At 39.8% G+C, this 23225-nt stretch overlaps 1 protein-coding gene across 3 annotated transcripts in view; it reads left to right on the top strand.

The window, feature by feature from the left end:
• optc (opticin) overlaps window positions 1–23225 on the top strand; it is a 133959-nt gene that overhangs the window by 45829 nt on the left and 64905 nt on the right. The gene's annotated exons all lie outside the window — the stretch shown is intronic.

Here is a 23225-nt window from a genome sequence, read left to right as displayed (position 1 = left end):
TACCTTGCAAGAATGCCATTTTACATTTTACTGTTTTCTTTCATAATTCTTAATGTGGTTGGCTGACCCTTTCATCCTTAGTGCCTTATAGTTACCTTTTATTGTCAGCACTCTTAATCAGGTGGGATTATGCTGACGCAGATTTTACAGTACAGTCTATAGTCCTGGGATTTGATACCTCAAACCTTTTGGGCTCTTGAATGTTTTTCTGAATCAGAATCATTTTCTTCTAGAATCAGAGTTCAGTGCTTGTGATAATACTGAGCAAGTTTGAATTCATTTTCTTTTTGATACTTTTAAAAAACCAAGGGTTACTTGGGGTGAATTGCCCCCAGGAAATGTGGGGCCGGGGGCAGGCGCAGTGACGATGGGGCAACAGCAGAGGCCGCCAAAGCAGAAATGTCCAGGCTTGGTGGGATTGTACTGTAAATCAATCCCATGTGGTTTGATTGCCGATCTCGTCGGTCCAGTGTTGGTCTAGTTCAGTAGTTCATGAATTGTACAGAATGTGAAATGTTCACATTTCTCAACAGATCTGCTGTAGTGTACTGGAACAAGTGTAGACCAGAAGTGTGGGTAGTAGTTTAGTGAGAAGTGAAGTAGATTTAGGTTTATCACCTTAATAAAACCAAGGAAGCCTTCTGGACTCCATTTTACAGTATATCATCATGAGTGGTTTTCATCTGATGTTCCCAGACAGCCACCTGGAGCTGAGTTCTTTATCTCTGCTTTCTTTCTGTTCTCTACACCTCTGACAATTAACAGAGGCTAAACGTAACTCGTGAGCTTGGCTGAGCGTGGAGAAACGTTCCGAGACCTGGAAATTGCGAAGAGGCATTACATCAGCTGCATTTTTCTTGAAATTGTGTCAATTGTAACAGGGTCCAGACAGTGCTCTGTGAATTACGGCGCTGCAACACCTGGTTCAGCACTGCTAGCGGCAAGGCTGTTGGTATGTTCAGGCTAACATTGGTGAGGGACGTGTCCGTGCTCTATTCTTTGCAGGACCCCCTTGTACGTTGCAGCGGGTCTTGTTGCGTGTTGGAGGGGAGGGTAGGTTGGGGGCGCCGGCCAGAACATCCACACTTTCCCCTTTGTAGGTGTGGAGCTCCTGCTGTGTTCATTTACTTGACCCGAGATGTCACGGCACGTTATTGGTTCTGCACAGCAGTCGCAGTTTGGCCCTGTTCTTGCCTTCTCAAAGTACATGGGGAGAGTTAAAACTTTGTTTGGAATACATCATGTTCTACTTATGTTACCCGAGATGTAAGAACAAGGCTGGTGACTCTGAAAATAACTGGTGAGTCTGTGATAAGAGATGCTACAGTTAATGAAATTTTGTTTTTGTCTCCTGTAAAGTAATTGGTCAAGAAGTGTTAGGCATTTGTGTGACTTATCAAATTTTATGATGTATGTTGCGATTTCTCCCTAATGGTTTATGACTTGTGTTGGATGTTAAAAATATCTGCAGCTTCTCTGCTGAATATGGAAAAAAAAACTTCAGTCGCTCCTGTAATGTTTCAGTATAATAAATTGAAAATTTTCAATGGGTTTTCGAATACACAGATCAAACCACACATTCCGTCGTGTTTATCCACACCACCTTTTAGTTTCTGTCATGTACTTCCTCTCATCTGGCACTGTTTTGTGTTTCTCTTTGTTGTTGTAATGTGCTCGTACTTTCTCTGCTTTTGCTACAACCAAGCAGGAAATGTTCTGATACCATCTATCCCTAGAATTCAATTTATGGCACACCTATTGCTATGAAGATCAAGATACAGTACAACTCCATCTTTCACAGGGGCTGAATGCAGAATAAGTGATATCCATTATTTCTTTCAAACCCCGTAAAATGAATATCTAGATTTTAAATGGTGATTATACGACAAAGCATGCTTTTGCATAATCTTTAGATCCTGAGCAATGTACAGTTCAGTGTGCTGGTCTCTGATAAGTGAAGTGTAGAAATCTGTAAGATAACATTGTATGTGTATATACACTGTATATGATTATTACAGTGGTGGACAAAACCATAAGACATACAGTACTGTGCGTTTTATGAAGCGTCAATCAGGGCCCTATGCAGACAACAGAATCCAGAAGGGAGTGAAACAGACACGGGGAGGAGACGACAAGGAACTGGGCTGGTAGACGAACAGGGGGGCGTCTCGACGTTGCGCTTGTGCTCGGGGGGCGTGGCCAGGACAAACAAGTCCACAGGTGTTCAGGGGGTAATAAAGGGTGAAGTCCAAATGTCCAGAGCTGGGTAATCCAAACGAGACAAAGATAAGACAAGGTTTAAAAACCGGAGTGGTATCCAGTGCAGGGACGGACAATAAAAACGGGGGTGATGAGGCCAGGTGCTCTGAACCTGGGTCAGGACGACGATAGGCGTCCTGCTTCCAATGCAGAGTCCGGAATAGAGTGAGCGTCTGGCTTGGATTTATTGGATTGGAGGCAGGTGCACATAATTAACTAAAATGTGAAAGAGCTGGAGTGCCCTTAAGAGGAAGGATTACAATTGTGACAGTGCAGGTTTCCTGTGGTGGATGTGGGGTACCCCCAGGCAGTTGGCAAAGACAATTGCTATGAGCCACACCCCCTAATATGTAGACCCCAATTTAGTCACACAATCACGTAGTGATGATTGCAGTTGTGGCCATTTGGGTATTAAGAAATGTTGGTGGTGCATCTGCTTCATATAATATTGATCCATGTCTGTTACAGTTTATAATAAACTACCAAAGCCTGTTCATAAAAAAGCAGTTCACAATTTGCTTGTTTGCCACAACCTTAGATCTACTCACAGGCTTTAGTTATCACCAGTGCCTAATAAAACGGGGGAGGCATTCCCATATTTCCCATAGCCTCCTGGAAGATTTAGTTCACACCATCTCTCAGCTGCACAGTCTCGGTGACACAATGTTACAGAGCAGAGACTTGGCCACCGCAGATTTGTGTCTGTATGTTTTGCACATTTAATCACTTTTGTGTCTGTAGCAGTGGTAAAAGTATTGTTTAGGTGCGGGGAAAAGTTGAACCATTTTAGGAGAGGTTTGAAAACTTCAGTGCACTTTTGGCCATGTGCAGTGTGTACAGGAATGCATGGGAGTTTTCTCCCACTGTGGTTATCATCAAATGGCACACTCAGTAAACATGGCCTCTTATCTCAGGGTATGTGAAAGGGAGTCTTGTACAGTATACTTCAGTAGTTGGGTCAAATTCTTATAATGACGAAACAAGCCTACAAATATAGAGGTTCAGGTGGGTAGCAGCGTCAGCATGCGTAGGCTGCTAAGGAACAAGTAATAGGTTTATTCCATGCTGAAAAGAGAAGAAAGAAAACACAACGTTTCGGCTGTGGAGCCTTCTTCAGGTGTTATACAAATATAGAGGGCTAACAGATTTTTTTTCCTGGCTTCAAGATCTTATGGAATAATATGGTATATTATGGTATAACATAACACTAGAGTACCGATGCAGAACAGAGAAAGTCCTTTGAATGGGTTAGGTTATAAAATCATTGTAGCAATGAGAATGTATCTATTGTATCTATTGTGACCAAACAAGGGCCTCCAACACCACTCCTGAGAACTCCAATGCTGGGAGAGGTGTTAGTGGGACCAGTAGGAAGTGCTCACCCTCTGATCTACTGGAGCATTAGGACCAACACATAGTGACAGGGACACTATACTGTCAAAAAGGTGCATCCTTTGGATGAGACATAAAACACAGGTCCTGACTCTCTGTGATCAATTAAAATTCCAGGGAATTTCTCAAAAAGATTAGCAGTCTTACCCCAAATTTCCTGTTGGCCTTTACCAGTCTGGTATCAGACTTTACCATTCTGGAGACGATGGGCTGAAAGAACTGAGCGGTGGTGTTTGTTTCTACTGTTCTTATGCAGGACATGATAGGTAAATGGATCCGATCAGTCCTTATCATGGTGAAATTGTAAATAATTCAATGCATATTTACTAAATCATGATCTTTTAGAACTGCTGACAACAAAAGTATTTGCCCTTTAAAATCCCAAATAGATAACTGGGCTTGCATAAAGCTCATCTTGATCATCTGAAAAGAAAGTTAATTATTGAGAAGCCTTAGGGGAGCCAAAATAAAAACCTTGTAAAAGGTCTCATGAGTTTAATTTTTCAGTTGTCAAGAAATTCTTGGCAATTCATTTAGACCCATATCTAAACACTACAATGAAGTTAAACGTCTGAACAGCCGTGATCTGATTAAGAACGTTATTGTGAAGCTGTTAATTATTACAGGAATCATTATTCTTATCATGCAAGAATTTCTTCTGAAGAGCACATGCTGGAAAAAAACTTGAGGCATAGTATTTTTCTTTTTTCTTTTTTAAGAAAGTAATTATTCAGTATTTTTGTTCACAGTACATTGAGTTGATGCTACCGGTGGCGAACTGCATCTCGGCCCAGCTCATCCCTGATTTTGATGTTCATCCTGTTCATGGGGAATGCCAAAAACTCAGAGACCATGAGAAATTTAATCTATTTTTAAGTTGAGCATATTACTAAAAAAATAAAATGGCCGATCGAGCAGGAGCCTTGAATTCTGTGAACAAGAAAGTGTGTGTGTTCTTTCTGAATAGAATGGAATGCAATATCAGCAGTGACTGACGAAGTTCTGCTCTGCTAAAATGGTCCAAACAGCCCTTTTCGCTTTTAAACTGGTGCGACAGACAGAAACTGCTATTGTGAAACATTTAAAAATACCACAGACATTAAGGCCTCAGGCTGCAAATTTATGATTTAATTAGGACTCACTCAAATGTTTATTTCAAAGAGCAAGTTGTACATTGGTGGCACAGAATATTAATGTGCAGAACAAGATGAGCATTTTACCAAGCTGTATTTTTTCTATACAGTATGTGCTTAATTGAATTGCTTACAGATCTCTGAAAGAGCACCAGACTGATGCACACAGGGGATATTTTAATTAAAGCTTTATTGTCCCATTTGGGGAAATTCATAACAAAGTGATGGTCAAAACTTACCAAACTAAGAAGTCAGTGCAACAGTGCTACAGCAAGATAGTTATGATACAATATTTGAAAGAGGTATTGCAGTGAGGATGAAAGATTTTCTGTATTACACCTGTGGACACAGAGGTATCTCCCAGATGGGAGAAGTGTAAACTTGCAGTGGAGGGGGTGAGAAACGCAATCTATAATACATTTTGCTTTCTTTACTACCCTCTGTTTGTAGAAGATTTTAAGGTGGTTTGATTTCCCTTATTTTGACAAAATTCAAGTAGGTAGCGGTGTCAACATGCATAAATTGCAACGGAACAAGTAAAGGTTTATTCCATGCTGAAAAGAGAAGAAAAGAAACACAATGTTTTGGCTGTGGAGCGGTCTGCAGGCCCTGAAGGTGACTCTTCTTCAGGTGACCTGAAGAGGGCTCCACAGCCAAAACGTGTTTCTTTTCTTTTCCTTAAGGGAATAAACGTTTATTTGTTCCTTTACTTATTTTGACTAATTTTCCCAGCCCATTACAATCAATAGTACTCATGTTACCAAACCAGCAAGTGAAACAGTATGTCAAGACACTTCCAATAAAAGACTTAGAAACAAAATGTTTTCGGAGTATATTGTTTCTGCAACATTGTTTATTTTCCTGTATCCCACAAGCAGATCTAATTCCTTTGAGGGATATAGTTTTATCTATAGTTGCACGTGAAATGCTCAAACAGATGCTGTGATCTAAAGATCCCAGTCAGACCTGCAAGATCGCCAGGCCTTGAGTAGTGAACCATGCTTCCATTTTCAATAGTTCAATACTGGGTTGCTGTCAGCTGGAGTCTCAGCTGGTAGGCGATGGGTGCAAGGCTCCACAGCCAAAACGTGGATGGAATGCCTCAAGGTATCCCACCACAAGGTACAAATGATTTAGAAATGCCTAATCTATACATATCGTCAGACTGTGAAAGGAAGCTAGATTTTCCCACATACTGTACAAGCTCCCCAGAGAAGCTCCCCCTGACAGAAGTCCATTCGAGGACCCAGGAGTGGTAAAGCAGCAGCACCGGCTGCCTTGCAACCATGCTGCCCCCAGACTGTAAGACTCATGTTCTTCTTGGAGGCAAATGCAGTGAAATTGTTCCCTGTCTGTGATCAGTACAGTGTATCTTTGGAACATTATGACTTAGTGGATGTCTAGAAAACCTGCTGGACAGGTTCAGGGTTGAGTATAATATGGGGGTGGAGGTTGGATGTTGTGACTATGCACACCTAGATTAAATTTCACCCAAATGATTGAACCTTTTATTCCGCCTTTGACACATTGAACAGAGCTACTATATGCCTGTTCTCTTATAGTGTTCATTAAGCAATTTCTTTGACCTGCTACTGCAGTAGAGCATTCTTTGTTTTAATGTTTAATGCGCTTTTCTCCATATTTACATTTCAAAACTCTTCAGTCCCCTTATGACTTCCTTCCTTAAGGTCCACATTTCCACTGCATTCAGAGGTCAGTGTCTTGTCTTCCGTTCTGTGCTCTTTATTTTAGTAATTCCTTTCCTGTTGGACTTTGCTGGCACTATTTTTGTTCTTCGTTCAATCTTGTCTGTATATCTTCCATCTTTTGTGAATAGTACGTTTTTTTTAATTGTTCTGCCCTGGGACAGGAAACAGTCCAAGAACTCTGAGGACGTGTTTTACAAAATAACAATGACAAAGCATTGTCTTCTGAACTCATGACCCATGCCTTGCATTTGAGAATGATTGCAGGACAAATATATTTTTCATCTTTGTAAAATTTCTCTTAGCTGCATGTTTACATAAAGTCTCCAACATAAGTAACACAAGCTATGAACAAGAGGAGCCCATTTGGCCGATGTAGTCCATTTGGTAGTTCCAAAGATCTCATCCAGCCATCATATTGGCTTCATCTTGTCAGGAGAGCTTGTTCTATACTCCCAACAGCCCTTTGGGTAAATCTCATCCTCTTCTCGGATTTAAGTGCACTTCCTCATAGTTTCCACTTGTGCCGCTTGGTTGTTGTTCCACTTTGTTCTGAAGAGGTCTGCTGGGCTGACTTTTGATACTTGTATCTGGTACCCTTGGAGTCTTTAATGTTCAGGAAAAGCTTGGCTCTCCAGGTCTGATGCAGGAAATGTAATACAAGCATGATGTGTTTTTCAGGTGTGATTAATGTAGTTCAGTGTATTTCAGAATAAGGTTCAGAATATTGCTGCTCAGCTTTTATGGGACTGAACAGTGTGGTGAACTGTTAACCCACCCAATTATTTGCTCTCTTCAGACACAGGCGTCCTATCAGTTCCCAATATAAGGCTTTGAACACTGGCAGGCAGAGCTATCTGTTCTGTTGTTCCAAGACTCCAGCTCTGATTCTCCAAGCCCATGTCAGATCATGCGATGCAGGCAGTCTTAACTCACTTTTGTACTCTAGCTTTTAATTCTGCTTTATTTACTATTGATTTGTTATATCGGTTATTGAAATTTACAGTGAAAGGTGCTATATTAAATATTTTAATATTTAGCTAGTCCTCAGGTGTATAAATTGTGGTGAGTATAAAATGACCTGGTCTCCATTTGTCAGCACTGTCAACTCATTCCCATGTGTTTCTGAAAGTGTTATGTTTTCAAGTCATTTCTTGACTTTGTTCTTTTGTTTTTTTTGTGCTACTTTCAGCAAAAACCACATCAAGACAACATAATCCTTCTGATTTCCTTTGAATGGAGCAAGTTAACAATACAGATAGAAGAGAGTGAATGCAATGTTCATGTGTGAATTTAAATTTTGAACCACAGATTCTCTTCAGTCTCTCCTCTGTAACTGTTACTGAATTTCAAGTACTGTAATTAAATTATTGGTTCATCATTGGCTCAGATACCTACAGTCATTTCCTGAGACTGAACTCAAGTACTCCTCTGTGAATTCCAATGTTGAGACTGTATTAGGAAGAGTTTACAAACATCTGGAGATAAGCATTTTAAAAATAATGTAGAGCATGGAATTAGAAACGGACATTGCAGAACCATGTACAGTATGTTTTTTAGCACTTGGAGCAAAAACGTTTTGTGAAAATTATTTAGAGCTTGTGTGCTGTTGATGACTGGAGGTTAATAAGGTTAATAATACTAATTAAAATATTGAAGAACCACGCAGATTACTAACAAATTGAAACATAATAGTTTGAAGTGACCTACTGCTAGATTACAGTAAGTGTAAAAATATTCAAAAATATTCCAGTAGTCAAGGCAACTAAATTACATTTTCAGATGATACCCCTGTGCTTGGCTTACTGTATAGAGAAAGTGGTTTGTCTATGTATGTGTCAAGTTCATACTGTAGGTTTGTGTAATGGTGTGACAAACATAACCTGAATTTGAATGTGTAACTTTGGTACTGTTGGTGACCATTCATATGTAGTGATTCACAAGAAATGTATTACCTCGTTTAATTCATGTATTTAGGAATATATACAGTATAGACCGCAACCTGAGCTGGACTATTCAGGTTGAGAGTGTTTACTCCAGAGTTTAGCAGTGTTTGTATTTTCTACAAAGTTTAAGTGTTTAGAGTTTTAGACAGGAAATAAATCTCCTGTTTAGTTTGCCACACCGTAATTGAGAGCATTATTAGATATGGTATAACAGCGTGGTTTGGTAATTTAACAGTCTGATTAAGAGAAAGAATCACCCCTCTTGTCCAAACCGCAATGAAGGATATGGGAGCGAAGCAGCACTCCTCCTTGCAGACAAGTTTTGAACAATCCATGATTAGACATGCAAAAAAATATATATCAGATCCTTTTAATATTCTTAATTCTGAGCATCAAATTCTTCTCTCTGGGAAAGACTTCCAAATAAAGATCAAATAATGCAAATATTAATTTGTTCCCTTATCTGTTTAAGCAATTAATACAAATAAATGGCAAGGGTAAATGCTATTGTGTCAATATAAACTGGTTATGCTGTAACAAACTACGTAAGCACAATATGTCATGAATATGTTGTAACACTTTATGTACAGTACATGCAATAGATGTGATGTTTAATGGTTTGTGATGTATTCAAATGCACAGAAGCTCTGTGATCTTAGGACAATACATTTGAGCTTATCTTATGAGTTTGGTCTGGTTTCAATGAAGTGAAATTTATCAATTCCAAGTTATCATTAATTAATTAAGGCTTGTTCTATGTTCTGCCTTCTTGCTCTGTAGCTTGAAACATTGACATATATTTAAGTTCACTATTTTGAGTGTTGTACTGCTCTGTAAGCCATCTGAGGTCACAATAAATTAATTCTGTTTTTGTATCTTTCTTCATCTTTGTATAATTCACATGATTTTAAAGATGAGCAGTACTCCCTATCCTGCCTTACCTACTGTATGTGTATTTTAGCCCTTCTTAATAAGAAGTGCTGATGACCTTGTTGATAATTACAAATTATTGACTACATTTTTCTTTATAGTCCAGGTTGATATGCATACTATAGGTTGAAGAGCTTGCTTTTAAAAAGCAATGGCAATTTCCTCTTTAGAGTCATGATTACACTCTCCAATACCTGAAGGTGAATTAATTCAGGGAAACAGTATTCCCCTTGTATAATGGTTAAGCCATATTGGGGCTTTGCAGTACGCAGGGTCTTATGAAGCATCCAGCCCTTGCACATGTCAAGACCTCCTTGTGGATATATACCCAGACAGACCTGAGGAGTTAAGTAATATTAAAGTAGGCAAAGCTTTTTTCTTTTGTCACTACAATGTCTATTAAAGCCAGCCGCCTGTGAAACCAGATAAGGGGCATGCAGATATGAAAACATTAATGTTTTCCCTTTAATAGGTACAGTAGGTGTTGATTTTTAGGCTCCAGAAGGCACATGTCACTGGAGAAGACTTATTAAATCTCTTGTCTTTATGCTACTCTGACACAATAAGAAGTCAGCTAGGGTGGACGTTTTTTCATTTAAGATAGTTCACCTGGTAGGTTATTCGCTCAGAAATTCATCCCCCGATGGACTTCTGACATCTGCCAAAAAAAAGATTCAGCATATTTCATTTAACTGGAATGGGTTACACAGTGTTGCCACAACAACCACAGGAAATAATCAAAATGAGATGTTTAACTAAGCTCAGAAGATGCTGTTACAAAAACCAAGAAAAATGTATAATTTTGTCACACATTATATATATATAGGAGGTAAATGGTTTTAATTTACATGAATCTTTATGAAATTATCATACCAGAAAGAGATGTTGTGTGTGCCTGAAATGTTGCAGTGCCTTTTGTTTTTCAATACTTTTTTATGGTTAACTATGATTAAGGGATTTGAGAGGACTATACAGTGAGAAGTTTTGTTTTGACCAGTGCATTCTTGAAAGTCATTCAAGTGGATGTTTGGAATAGAAATTGAGAAGTCAGTCACAGCATGGCTAAGATTTTTCCTTGCTTTCACTGTCACTGACAGCATAGTACCGACAACCAGCATTGTGAATATGTGCTAATGATGACTAATGTGTGGTTTACACATCCTGTCTCCCTTCAGTGACTGTGCATTTTGAGGTGAGATGCTCAGAGTTACAATTGTGTTAGAAAAGGGAACAGACTTAAAAACAAGATACACCATTAGGCTACTGAGATTACTCTCTTTTTTAACTTCAGTGCGCAACAATAATAGGACATCAAACAGGTGGACTAATTGTCCTCTCATTATGTGTGCGAAGTTGAAAAGCAGAGTAAAGCACATTAATCATAAAGTAAGTTGTGGAAGACTGCAGGAAAGTAAGGTAAATACATACAGTAGCAAACACATAGGTTGTTCTGGGGCATTATTGCTAGCACCCCAGCAAGGTGTCCAACCAGTATACTGTACTTCTGGTATATACTGCACGTTGCTCACTGAGCCCAAAGACTGGAAATATACTGCCTACATTGGGATTGTTAAAGGTGGTGGGGGTAGGGAGTGGGTTAAAATAAATACACAGATTTTGTTGTTCTGAGAGTGTGGAGGGAGAATGCTGTGATTGGTGTGTTGGATTAAAGCATTTACTGTTATCGAGCAGGTGAGTCTCCCACTCAAATTCCTCAGATCCACACTAATACCTTTGTCATGCATTTGTATGTGTAAGTATAAATTGTAGCCCTCACAGATACCATTTACTGCTTCTTTTTTAATCTCTTTGTCCAGTTAACTATGAATATATTCTGGATGACAGATTTATATTTCTGGAAATGACACTGCATCCTCTTTTACCACTTCTAGGAAAGGTTTAACATAAGAAGATTGTAAACCTCTTGCACTTTTGGTCATTCTCTAAGTGAATTGGGCTGTTTTTTTTTACAAAGAACAGAGCTTTGGCTCAATGTCTGGTTGATGTTAACAGTAATGATAACATTGGAGTCTGTTGGTTTAATTTCTATCCATCCATTTTCTAACTGCTTTACCCAATACAGGGTTGTGGGAGAGCCAGGGCCCATCCCAGCAAGCATCTTGCACAAGGTACAGTGCACCCAGGACTGGACACCAGTCCTTCGCGAGATATAGACACAGTCACCCCTGGGCCAATTTTCCCAGAAACCAATTAACCTACCAGCATGTCTTCGGACTGTTGGAGGAATCCCACACTAACACAGGGAGAACATAGAAACTCCACACAGGTAGGACCCTGGAGCTCCAAGGCAGCAATTCTAATCATGTGCCACCATGCTGCTCTTGATTCGGTTTGTCTTTTCAAAGCAGTACGGGTTTTGACTCGCATGTTGGCATTCCCAGAGAGGTGCACCACAAGCGTTGTCAGCATCAGAACAGTGTCTGGTTTGGTATGAGGCTGGCTGTAGTCATCCAAGAAAAGCTGGTGGGGGGATAGTTGTCTTTCACCAATGTTTCACTGCTGGCCTGACAGATTACACTTTTGGATTCAGTAGATGAAATCAAAGTTAACTCTTCTTGTAGTATTTTTTTCCCACCTGGAGATACTGTACCTGAAGAAAGTGTTCAGTTGTTCGCAGGTTAAAATTCATAAATGTGTTGTCGAGGGAGTAGAATATGTACTTGCCTGAGGCATCTTGGAATGCATTAAAATGCATTTAGAGGACTTTTTCCATTAATGATCTTATCTACTATGTGAAATCTGGGTGTCTTTCCCCCTAATTATTGACTTTAGGGTGTAAAGATATGAGCAGCACTCTGAAACTCAAGGATCTCTTAAGTGGAAAAACTAAAGTTCTGATTATATATCTCTCAGTTACATTTCTAGCATACTGTACATTTCTATAGAGCAACAGTCCTCTGTCCCGACTGCATCCACGCCTTTCTTTGAGTAACTTATAGCTTGTGGAAAACCATCTTGAACAGACATTTTAAAAGAGTTTTTAACCAGAAACAGGCTGGCATTATCTCAGTCCTGGCTTTGTTAGGCGAGGAATTCCACTTTAAAAAGAGAGACCAACAGAAAGAAAGTTGAAGAAATAGCTGTTTCTAATTCAGCATCTTGTCACGCACAACAACAAGCTGGGGTGAAAGAGAATGCTTACAACATCCACTTATTTGTACATTTTGCTGTAAGAATTTGAAATACAAAGGTTGCACACCATTAAAATGCAGACTTGCTACTTCTTCAAAGCAGAGACTGTCTCTTAGCAACTGAAGGACTTTCCACACTTGTTTTTATTTCTCACCCTCTTCTTGTTTTCTCACTGGCCAGTCCTTATACCAAAATAAGCTATGTAATGTCTGTTACCTCATATCTTGTGTGCCTCTGCAGCCTCATGTGGGGCTTTCCAGTGTATCTCAGACATTAGCAGAAAATGTGAAGTCCCGAATGTGATGAGGCAAACTTTAGAACCTGTGGGAGAGGTTACAAAAAGGCTGTTAGCCTCAGGGAGCTTAATTTCCACTTGTCATTTTTACCTTGTGTTGTCAGGCTTGAAGTAGGCCCAAAGGTTTATTCTTTTGGTGGTGGTGTTTAGCACCACAGTTTCAATAAAACAAATTGCTATATCCTAGAGTTGTAATGTCTAATAACAAGGAGTTTATATCCACAGATACAGTATATTAGAATGCACTTCATATAGTTTTATGATTTAATTTCTTGTGGTTTGGGGTAGTTATATGCCAGTGCAAGTTAGGATTAACACCTTTTACAGGCTTTTCACAAATATTTGCATTGGAATCTACTGTACAGTATGTGTAAAGATGGAAGGAAATAACACCTGGCACATGAGATTGTTGTCTCAGGCTTTAAAGTCCTGGCCAAGTACTGTACAGTATGTTTCACATTATTGTCCTTCTCTGCAGTTGTTCCTTTTAATTTATTTCCTTTGTATTGAACTTTTGTTTTGTTTTTTTACTGATGCAAAGATTTGTGTGGGAATTTGTGGCTGAAAATCATATTTTTAAAAGACCGCTTTTATTTCTCCTCTAGGGGTTTAGAACTTGGGTTTTTTCATCATTGCAAAGTCTTGAGAAATATACGGCTGTGAAATGCACCCAATCTCATTTCCCATGTTCAGAGGAACACCTGAGCTATCGTCCGCCTGCCAAAGCTGTCAGAGAAGAATAATTAGATGAGCTGGGCGCCTTAAGAGGTCTCTTAAAATGGCCAAATCGATGAGAAATGAATTGGGATAGTATGACTTGACTTAGATTCCATAGCACGAAACCGAAGTCTGAAGTCATGCTGCTGCTTCTGAAGGAGATGAAGACGAGCCGAAGAAGCTCCATGCTAAAGGCAGCCATAATCTGGAGTCAATCAACTAGCATTCCTCTTTTCTTTCCTGTGAAGAACTGGGTCATGCTGCCGTCGCTCGATGTTATCTCAGTGGTTTCCTGATGTGAGACAATCTGTTTTGCAGCACGAGGAGAAAACGACCCGTAACGGTACTCTATTAAATTATTTCTTTGACTGAGAGCTTAATTTTGCTCAGACCTTGTATCTGGCCTCACTAGTGATCTTAAATGTTCAAGTTTATTTAGTGTCTCTGGCTGGCGTGAAGTTAAAAGATTTTAATGCCTGACGCTTGCCAGTAATCCATTATAATGAAAGTACATGTCCTTTTTGTATTCTCCTTAGGGTTATCATCTTTAATGACAGCAGCACTGCATTTTTTGGACAGAGTCATTGTTAGAAAAGGAGATGAAGAATGTGCATGGTGTTCTATAGTGAAGTTCATTAGTCAGTATTTATTTATAGGTAGTAGTATTTAGTCAGGTGGCACAATAATTAGCATTGCTGCCTTGCAGCACTGGGGCCCTGGGTTCAATTCCAGACCTAGGGTGCTATCTGTGTGGAGTTTGTGTGCTCTCCCTGCGTTTGTGTGGGTTTCTTCTGGGTGCTCTGGTTTCCTCCCACTGTCCACAGACACACTGGTATGTTAATTGTCTTCTGGGAAAATTGCCTTTGCTGTGAGTGTGAGTGTATGTGCCATGATGGACGAGTGTGTGTCACGCCCCACACTCTCCCTCGCAAACGACGTTACATTCCCGGAACCTCTGCTTCCCAATCTCATCCCTGATTGAACCCAGCACATTCTCACATGCATCAGATTCCTCAAATTCTCACTCCCTAACCAATCATCCAATCACACCCCTTTCCTTTCAGTATTTAAACCCCCTTCGCACACCTTCCCACGCTCACTATTGAGAAGCCTATCTTAGTATTCTCCAGTGCGCGTTTCCTAACCTTTTGACTGATCTCCCGTTAGGAATCTTCTGCTTCCGCCTCTTGACCTCGCCTTCTGGATTTTGCCTTTGAATTGTTTTGAATATCTCTCGTTACCGGACCCTCTGCCTCCCTTATCGACCCAGCCTTTGGATTTTGTCTTTTGGATTGTCCCTTTGCTACTCTGTGTCCTGTGGGATTCCGGTCACGCATAAGGATCCTCCTATTCCACGTATTGGTTCCCTGACAGAATAGTGAGCCGTATTAAAATGGATCCAGCGGACCAGAGTCAACTTTCTATTCTCCTTGAACACTCCCGGAACCTGGACCTGCTAACTACTGCAGTCCAGCAACTAGCTGACCACTTTGCACTTCCACCGTCTCCCCCACCTGCAGCTCCTGCTCCTGCACCCCCGCTTCAAACACAAATTAATCTTCTACCCCCTCCCCTCCCGGAAAAATTTGATGGCGACTCCTCCAGTTGTCAGGGCTTTCTGACTCAATGTCAGATGGCTTTCCACATCCGCCCAGACTGCTTCCCCACCGATGGAGAAAGAATTGCTTTTATGGTATCTTGCCTTTCTGGACGAGCTCTGGAATGGGCTGGACATCTCCTTTCTCGAAACGCTCCTGAGACTGCTAACTTCCACCTTTTTCAGACAGCTCTACAATCTGCCTTTGGGCAGTTGCACTCTCACCACCTCATTGTTGCACGCCTCACTTCCCTTACTCAAGGATCTCGCTCTTTTCAGGACTACTCTTCCGAATTCCGTTTTCTGGCTGCTCAACTCGCTTGGGATCACGATGCCCTGATTCACTACTTCCGCTTTGGATTTTCTGATGAACTCAAGGATCACGTTGTGCACCTGCCCCTGGACTTCCCTTCACTTGACTCCTTCATTTCTCGAGTTTTTGAACTAGAGCTCAGGCTTCAACAGCGAAGGTCGGACAATCGGACCCCTCCCACACCCTCCCAACTGCCTTCCTTCCATAGACTGACCTCTGAGGAAAGAGATTGCCGACTTTACTTGCTACCAATTAAAACAGGAGATTGTAACTCCAGTTGTGGGGGGGGGGCAGAGGGTTTCTGGTTTTCTTTCCATCTGAGCCCTTAATTGCTTAAGTGAATTCCTTTATTGTTTAATTGGACAAGTTTTAAAACCTTTCCTATTTTTGAGAAGCTAAGGATGTAAAGAAACCCATAAAACCTGCTGAACAGCGAACCAGAGTTTGGCTTCCCCAATTTTCCTGAATTATGTGAGTTTTCACTGGCCAAATATAATTTTCCAGACAAGTGCTGTTATTACATAGTGATACACTGAAAAATCACATATTAATAAAACTGGCAAAGGGAAGAAGACCATCTTTTAAAAAATAATATACTGTTTCTGCTTCCACCTTTACAGCTCCAGCAGCTGTTGTAGGATTTGTTGAGGTGAAAGCCAGCTGACGTCTGACTTCTTTTTTTAATCATGGTGCCTTTGGATCTGAAACAGTATAGGCTTAGTTAGATTTAGGGAGTTTCTTGTACATTTATGAAAAAGCAGCCATACTGTACCTGTGAGCTATTGGGTTCTTGCAGAGATATCGGCGAGAGACACACCACTCCACCATTCTGGGATAACTCTCTAAAGCTTCATGGGATCTGCACTCTGTCAATAGATAAATGGCTCTGACAGGTGCGGGGCTGGATTCTGGTGCTCGTAGTCCTTAGGCACTTTCACTCCGAAATGTGCAAAAAGAGGGGTAAACACCAATTGAATTACGTGACATGATGCACTTTAAACTATTCTAATGCTAAACCACTTGATTGCTGGAGCAAGTCGAGCGTCACCATCACTTCGATACTTCTAGTTTCTACAACAGCCGCTTGATAGCATATGATTATTGATTTGGAGCACCTAGAGTCAATCGCAAGCATGTTGTTTCAGCTCATTTTTCATTAGTCACTAGTGTTTCTCGGCTTCGTAGGCCCTAGGCACTGTGCCTAATGGGAGATCTGGCACCGGACAAGTGGGCATGTCTCAGGAGTGTGCCGTGTGTCATTCTCCCCACTCAGTTCAGGAGTCGTAGCTGTAAAGCTAAGTGTAATATGGCGATTCAAAACTATCGGTATGATCAAAAATAATTATGTGGAGTTGCCCTTCCAAAATGTAATCATGTGGGGTTGAAAAAAGATCCACTGGATCTTGCAACATATTTCAGAATCCAGAGTTAATCTTCCGTTTGATATTTTCTGTGTGCAATTGTTTGAAAGACTTTAGTGAGCAGTGAGCAACATGAATTTCTACACCAGCTGTTGAAGCAGTAAAGGTGGAAAATTCTGTAATTTTACACCATGCATCTGATTTTAATTTCAACATTCCATCTTTTTATACTTCCAGGTTCCATAATGGTGTTGTACAATAAGTATCGGTTTGAAGACTCTGTATGGGAAAAATAGGAGAAAAAAGATGCCTGATTCTGCCTCATACCAGTTTAATGTGGTACAATGATGCAATTCTTTTTTTTCCTGGAACACCATCTCATCCTTATTTGCTTTTGTATACTTAAAAATACATTACTTTTGTGTCTTTAGAGTTCTGCTAAATGGGCATAGTAACTGCTCATGGTGTTGACAGATATTGGAGAATAGATGCCCTTTTCTCCTAATCTGGACTATTGACAGTTTTCAGAGTTATGTACTGATCCCCTCTGTTGAAACCCTGAGTTTCAAATATGTGTATATTGAAGGAAATCAGAAACACTTCAAGGAAGTTTTGTCAGAAGACAGATAAGAAGTCTGTTTCCTTAGCCTGTTTCTAAACAAGAAAGCAAGCATGTAGAAATCAGGATTCCTTAAGATAAGAAGTGGAGTATTCCACAGTATGTATATTTACAACTTCTTACACTGTTGTTGCACATTGCCTGTTGTTGTTTTGCACATTCCCTGTTGTCTCTGCCTTTCTTTTCTTGCATAATTGTATTATTGCACCTACTTACTGTCTGAGAGCTAGCTAAATAGCATTTCGTTATACTGTACCATATACCTGTGTATGAGTATAATGACAATAAACTTGAACTTGCTGGGTTTTGTTAGAGGGGTCTGTAAAGTAAGTTGTTAAGGCTGTTGTAGACAGCAGTGGGGGCAAACAAGTATGTCAGCATGCAAAATGAGATTAGACTCTTGGAATTTCCACCTCTTTGTGTCACCTGCCCACTTGAGACTGAGTGCATTGTGAGCCCTTCCGTTTGGAAAGGAATTCTACTGCGTTTGTGGAGAGTGGAGGCTGGAAGTTTGAGGTGAGAGGTCAGACACTAACAGCTACTGCAAACTAACGAGGGGGAATTCTGCCAGACTCTCACTTGAGTGATGTAGTGCTTTCCCCATTCACCACTCATATAAACTCTGGGATTTCCCTGCCAGCCTGAATGGAGATTTTGTAGAAAACACAAGGAAAGAAATACCATGGATGGGATGGGATGCGGATTCTGGAAATCCCAGGACCTAAATAGGACAGCACCACCAAACTTTGAGGAGAGTATAAACAAAGCTAAGCTTCAAACATGATTTGGGTATATTGTATAGATGTAAATCATTATATCAGATCTTATATCTGTAATCAGATTGCTTTACTTGAATGCATACAGTATATAAGACAGGAAATAGGAATTCCTTGAACTATTTCAAGGCTGGGTGAAAGAGGCATACTAACTATTTGGATAGGCTCAGTGTTGTAGTCATGGTAGCCTGAAATATAACTCTAATTTCTAACAGCCTGTCTATATGCTCAGTACTCATATAGTTGTGTATACTGTATTATAGAGTGTTGTGCTGTACATATCTAAAGTACGGGGTAAAGCATTGAGGAAAATTGCAGAAAACTGGCAAATGAATGAATCAATCCTAAGTACTCCTGTATGTATTTTTGTCATTGTTAGATTATTGAAGCTTTAGATTTTCTCAGGTGATCATAAACTCATCCAGTCTCTCTCCGAACTCTATTTGTAAACGGCCAAGGCCAGTTACTATAAACACTCTAAGTTAGATTTAAAACACATCCTAGACAATTAAAAAGTAAAGATGATAGTGACCTGGCTGACCAGACAGTAAAAATTCACATACAACTACTGTAGAGAGGAATAACACAGTCCAGAAAGGACCATGCTTGCTTGGACCTTGAAAAATAAAATTGTTAAAAAATGTTTAGCATTACATGGGATAATGGGAATCTGTTTCCTTTTGCCTCTTACTTTCATGGTAGGCAAGAGAGACTGATGCCTTTGAAATATCTCTGGTTCAGTGTTCAGAATATATTATGTGTAATAGACATGCTGTTTTCTGTTGATAGGTGGTTAGATAATGGATATCTTCTTAGTTAACAGAAAGCTCAACATCACAAATATTACCAACAGATAGGTCATACAGTATGTAAAAATAACCTTGAAGTGATCTTGCCTAACAAAAATAAATTAAAAAGAGGCTATCAGGAGACTTTTCTTGGTAAACGTGTGTGCTAATATCCCCTGGTGTGCACTGAATGTGTTTTGAGATGAGGTCATGGTTTCTTCTACCTTTCGGGGGCATAAGGTAATCTGGGATTGAATCGGGATATCTGAGATTATGTACTCTAGAGGAGACAATAGTAGCCTGTGGGATCCCTCATCTCTGAGACCTCCACTGTGCCTCATCACTCGCGGGCCTCTTTGTGAATAGCAGGTATCCAAACCTCGCAGGTTAAACAGTGCCTGGATATCCGTGATTGGCGCTTATCACGAACAGATTTGTTTTCTCATTAGCTGCAGTGCCAAAAGGAGACGGCAGCCCCGAAACAGATCTGCTGTTAGTTTTTCCCAGTTTAAAGCAACAATTGTGCATGTGATGCCTTTTTAAATTATAGCAAAATTAGTAAGATGTAATGATCAGCGGCAGCGTCCACAGAAGAGCCGGCACCTATCGGAGGAGCGTTGTCTTTCACCCGCAGCACCACAGGGTTATAGAGCTCTGCTTACACAAGGAATGCAAGAATGACGAGTATCCGATAAGCAGAAACAAAGATGGATCAGTTTTCTAGCAAAGAAGGAGCAGGAGGGCAGCCTCTGCCTTCAGATGACACAGCAGACACACAAAGGAATAACTCCCTACCAGCTCCCTTTAAAGGAAAAAGTCTTTGAGAAAAGTTAAATGTGAGATGCTAGTCCATTATAACCTTTTTTAACTTGTGAAAGATAGGAAATTGTAGTTCTGTATTGCCCTTGTGAGGCTTAGGTGATGTTAGCAATGCAGAGGGAGGTAACAATTGCCTATTTGCCAGCAAGTCTTTCCAAGGATGTTTCCAGAAATGTGCCAAGAAGATATTAACTTCCTGAGACTTGCCATGTCAAGAGCTCCACTTAGCTTTTTAGGACACAGGGTTATTTGAATGCAATATTTTTTGTCACAAATGCACAGTCTCTGGTTCCACCGTAATAAATGCTGCTTCTGCCAAATTTATTTTAAAGCTTCATTTTGCTTTTTTTAAAATGAAAAAAACTAAGAAATGGAAAATGAATATTCTCACAAGCCACGTGTTTTGGTTTGACATTTCCAAAAAAAAAAAAGTTAACATATTTACACCCAGCTGCACCATCTCTAGACAACCCAACAATCTGTCTAATCAAATTAAATTTTCCTTGTGATTCTCATCCTGAAGAAACAGGAAACTGCCGGTCTTCCATTAGATGAATTTAAATTAAGACCTTCATGTTTAAAATAGAGTAGGTGTAAAGAAAAGGAAAGATACTTTGGGATTTCTGGTCATTTAATATTTTAAATCGGATGCTTTTCATCTACTTTGTCACTATATATAAAACATTTTGTATGCTTACCTTTTAATTTTACCTATATCTGAGGTTTTTCCTTCTGCAGTTCAGTGTGAAAAATGAAATGGATTGACTGATTAATTCCCAGACTGAAAAGAGTTAAAGATCCCCCTGATTACTAGCTCAAAGCAGTGTCTGTTCCTGGAACACTGCAGCTCAGAAGAAGACGAGCTTTGGAGTAAGAGAAAGAGTCTGAACAGGTAAACTGCAATAAATCACCTAAAAAATTTGGTTTTGACAGATTGAAGCATGAAGGAATGTGGTTTGTTTTCTTCTGTTTTTAGGACTGTGAAGTGCTTTTCATGTTGCTGTCGGAAATAGACGTTTAAGTTACCCCATGCTTTTTAAAAAATAGTTCAGAAAATGTTCTTTATGGATAGGTTTATGATTCTTCTTATTATTCTGCTCACAGTGTTGTTCAGATGAATTAAAAAATATGATGTTTAAGAGTGTTGTAAGAATTATCCATGGTTTCATTGCACTATCCTACCTTCTCAAAAAATCCTGGATGACTGTCAACAAAATAACTTGGTAAGGTACTTGACATGGAAATGACCTTTGTATGAGACCAGTGAAATGTGATTGCTTTACATTCAGCAGTGGTAAGGATATTGGGCTGGAAAGACGTTTAATAGCTCCTCATTCTGATAGTGACTCAATCCTTGTGTACCAAAAGCAATGTACAGTACTGTATGTGAGTCACCTTTCCTGTGCTGACACTCATACCACATTTATTACTCCTTAACCTTACATTTTGTATCATAAAAAACAGAGAATGTGACATTATCTGCTAAGGGACCTATATGTTTAATATGTTTTCTCAGTTTGGTAAATGAACATGGGAACAAGTCAGGTTGCCAGGGTCTCGTAGGTAATTGTGCTTACCTACGAGCTTGTGCTTGCGCTTGTGCTGCAACTTTAAATTAATGTCTTCTACAACTTTAGGGTGACCTCTGAGTTCAGTTCAATTTCAATACAAGGCAAGAAGGAGGTTCCTAAAATCTTTCTAACAATATTACTGTAACCTTCTTGCTACAAGAAAGTCATCATCCTCAGTGATGCAAATTTAATGTTGTATCTGTTCCATTACCTACCGGATTTAATGTGACGATGCTTAACTGCCTGATTTAAAAAATAGAGGAAAAAAATCCTTTCAGACTCCTATTGGTTTCCACTGTGAAAGAATCAAAATCATGTCATCTTTATCTGAAAACAGGTACTGTAAGTGATTTGTTGTTCATCAGAACTGCTTGAGTTTTCCTCTTTTATTACAGCAAGGAAGTGTCTCCTGGGTGCTCCTTTCATCTTCCCCTGTAATAATAATCTTGTGTTTATCCAGATATGTCCGTGGAGAATAGATTCTCTTTTACAATGGCGACATGGTCAAGAGGCTTAAACCTATGTTGCACAGAAGACAAAGCAGTGAAACAAAGGAAAAATAAAAGTCAATTACAGGCAAAAACATATGTGATGTGTCAGGCAAAAAGGATTTAATCACAAAACAGAAAACACCCTCAGATACAGTACATAAGGTGTTTAGTTTCAGGTCACTGTACTGATTGCCAGTCATTGGCAGCAGCAGATTGGAATAAATTCTGCCTAGTAGTTGCTCTTGGAAGGCTCAGTTTGAACTGCAATAAATTATGGTAATAGAGGTTTTCCCAGATAAAGATCTATAAATTAATTTAAACCACTGAAGCTGTCAGTAGGCAGAGAGGGTCCATCAGAATAGTATTACCCATGAAGTTTTCCAAGGACAGTTTTAGAGGACATTCTGTAAACAAGCAAGGAATTTGAACCAAGAAGAGCATGTCAAATTAAATTTATGATCAACAAAAGAGCACTTTAGTTTCAGAATTAGGAATGAGCTTTGAAAGTAAGACACTTTCCAACCAGGTGCCTAAATACTTTTAAACTGACTTGTTCCAACTTTCTTATAGTTAAAATGTGCTGATTTAAGGGAGCAGTTCACATGTGCATTATTTTAAAATAACTAATAACTAAATAACTAATTAACTAATTAAGTTATAACTGCAACGTCTTTTTAAGATAATTTGCAGCCTAAAAAAAACAGGCAACTGTCACCAATTTCCCTGTCGTATCTTTTCCAAAACATTTGACAAAGCGGAGACCCAAGACTCCTATTGTGTTGCAGTTTCAGGATTTATAGTAATTCTAGGAATTTCAGGATTGTCCATCTGCTAGCATTTGTGAAGCTTTTCTGCCAAAATGGTACAAAGAGGTAATGCTGTTTGAATGTTCCTCGTTGTTTTTAAAAACGTGATGCATTTGGAATATCCTTTATTCAGTTTTGGGATTTTTGGACTATAGAACATTGGCTTGGCTTCTTCTGGAGTCTACAGCTTATGGAATGTGAAATAGGGTCTGGCATTTCCAAAAATAAATGCCTGAGCTCTTTAAAAAGATGTGAGTTTTAAGTCAGAGCCTGTTGGTGGTATAGTCTGGGCTAAGGCTGGTTACTAGCACATATTCTTTCTGAGTGAGCTACTAATATCATCCATGACCAATTCTTCATCTGAGAAATCGGCGGTGAAGGTCTGGGCTGCTACACATCTGCAGCACAGCAGCTTCTTCAAAAGGTCTGATGGGGCCAGTGTGATGTAGTGCTGAAGCCCCTGGGCCCACCGCAGGAGAGGAAATGTTTAAGTCCTTCACATGTCTTGTGGGGTGTTGAACAAGGGAAATATGTAACCCTGACTGCTTCAATC

The sequence above is a fragment of the Lepisosteus oculatus genome, chromosome 5, assembly GCF_040954835.1.
Source record: "Lepisosteus oculatus isolate fLepOcu1 chromosome 5, fLepOcu1.hap2, whole genome shotgun sequence".
In the NCBI taxonomy this organism is placed as follows: domain Eukaryota; kingdom Metazoa; phylum Chordata; class Actinopteri; order Semionotiformes; family Lepisosteidae; genus Lepisosteus; species Lepisosteus oculatus.
Note: the sequence above shows the minus strand (reverse complement) of the source record. Positions and strands in the feature narration are given on the sequence as shown.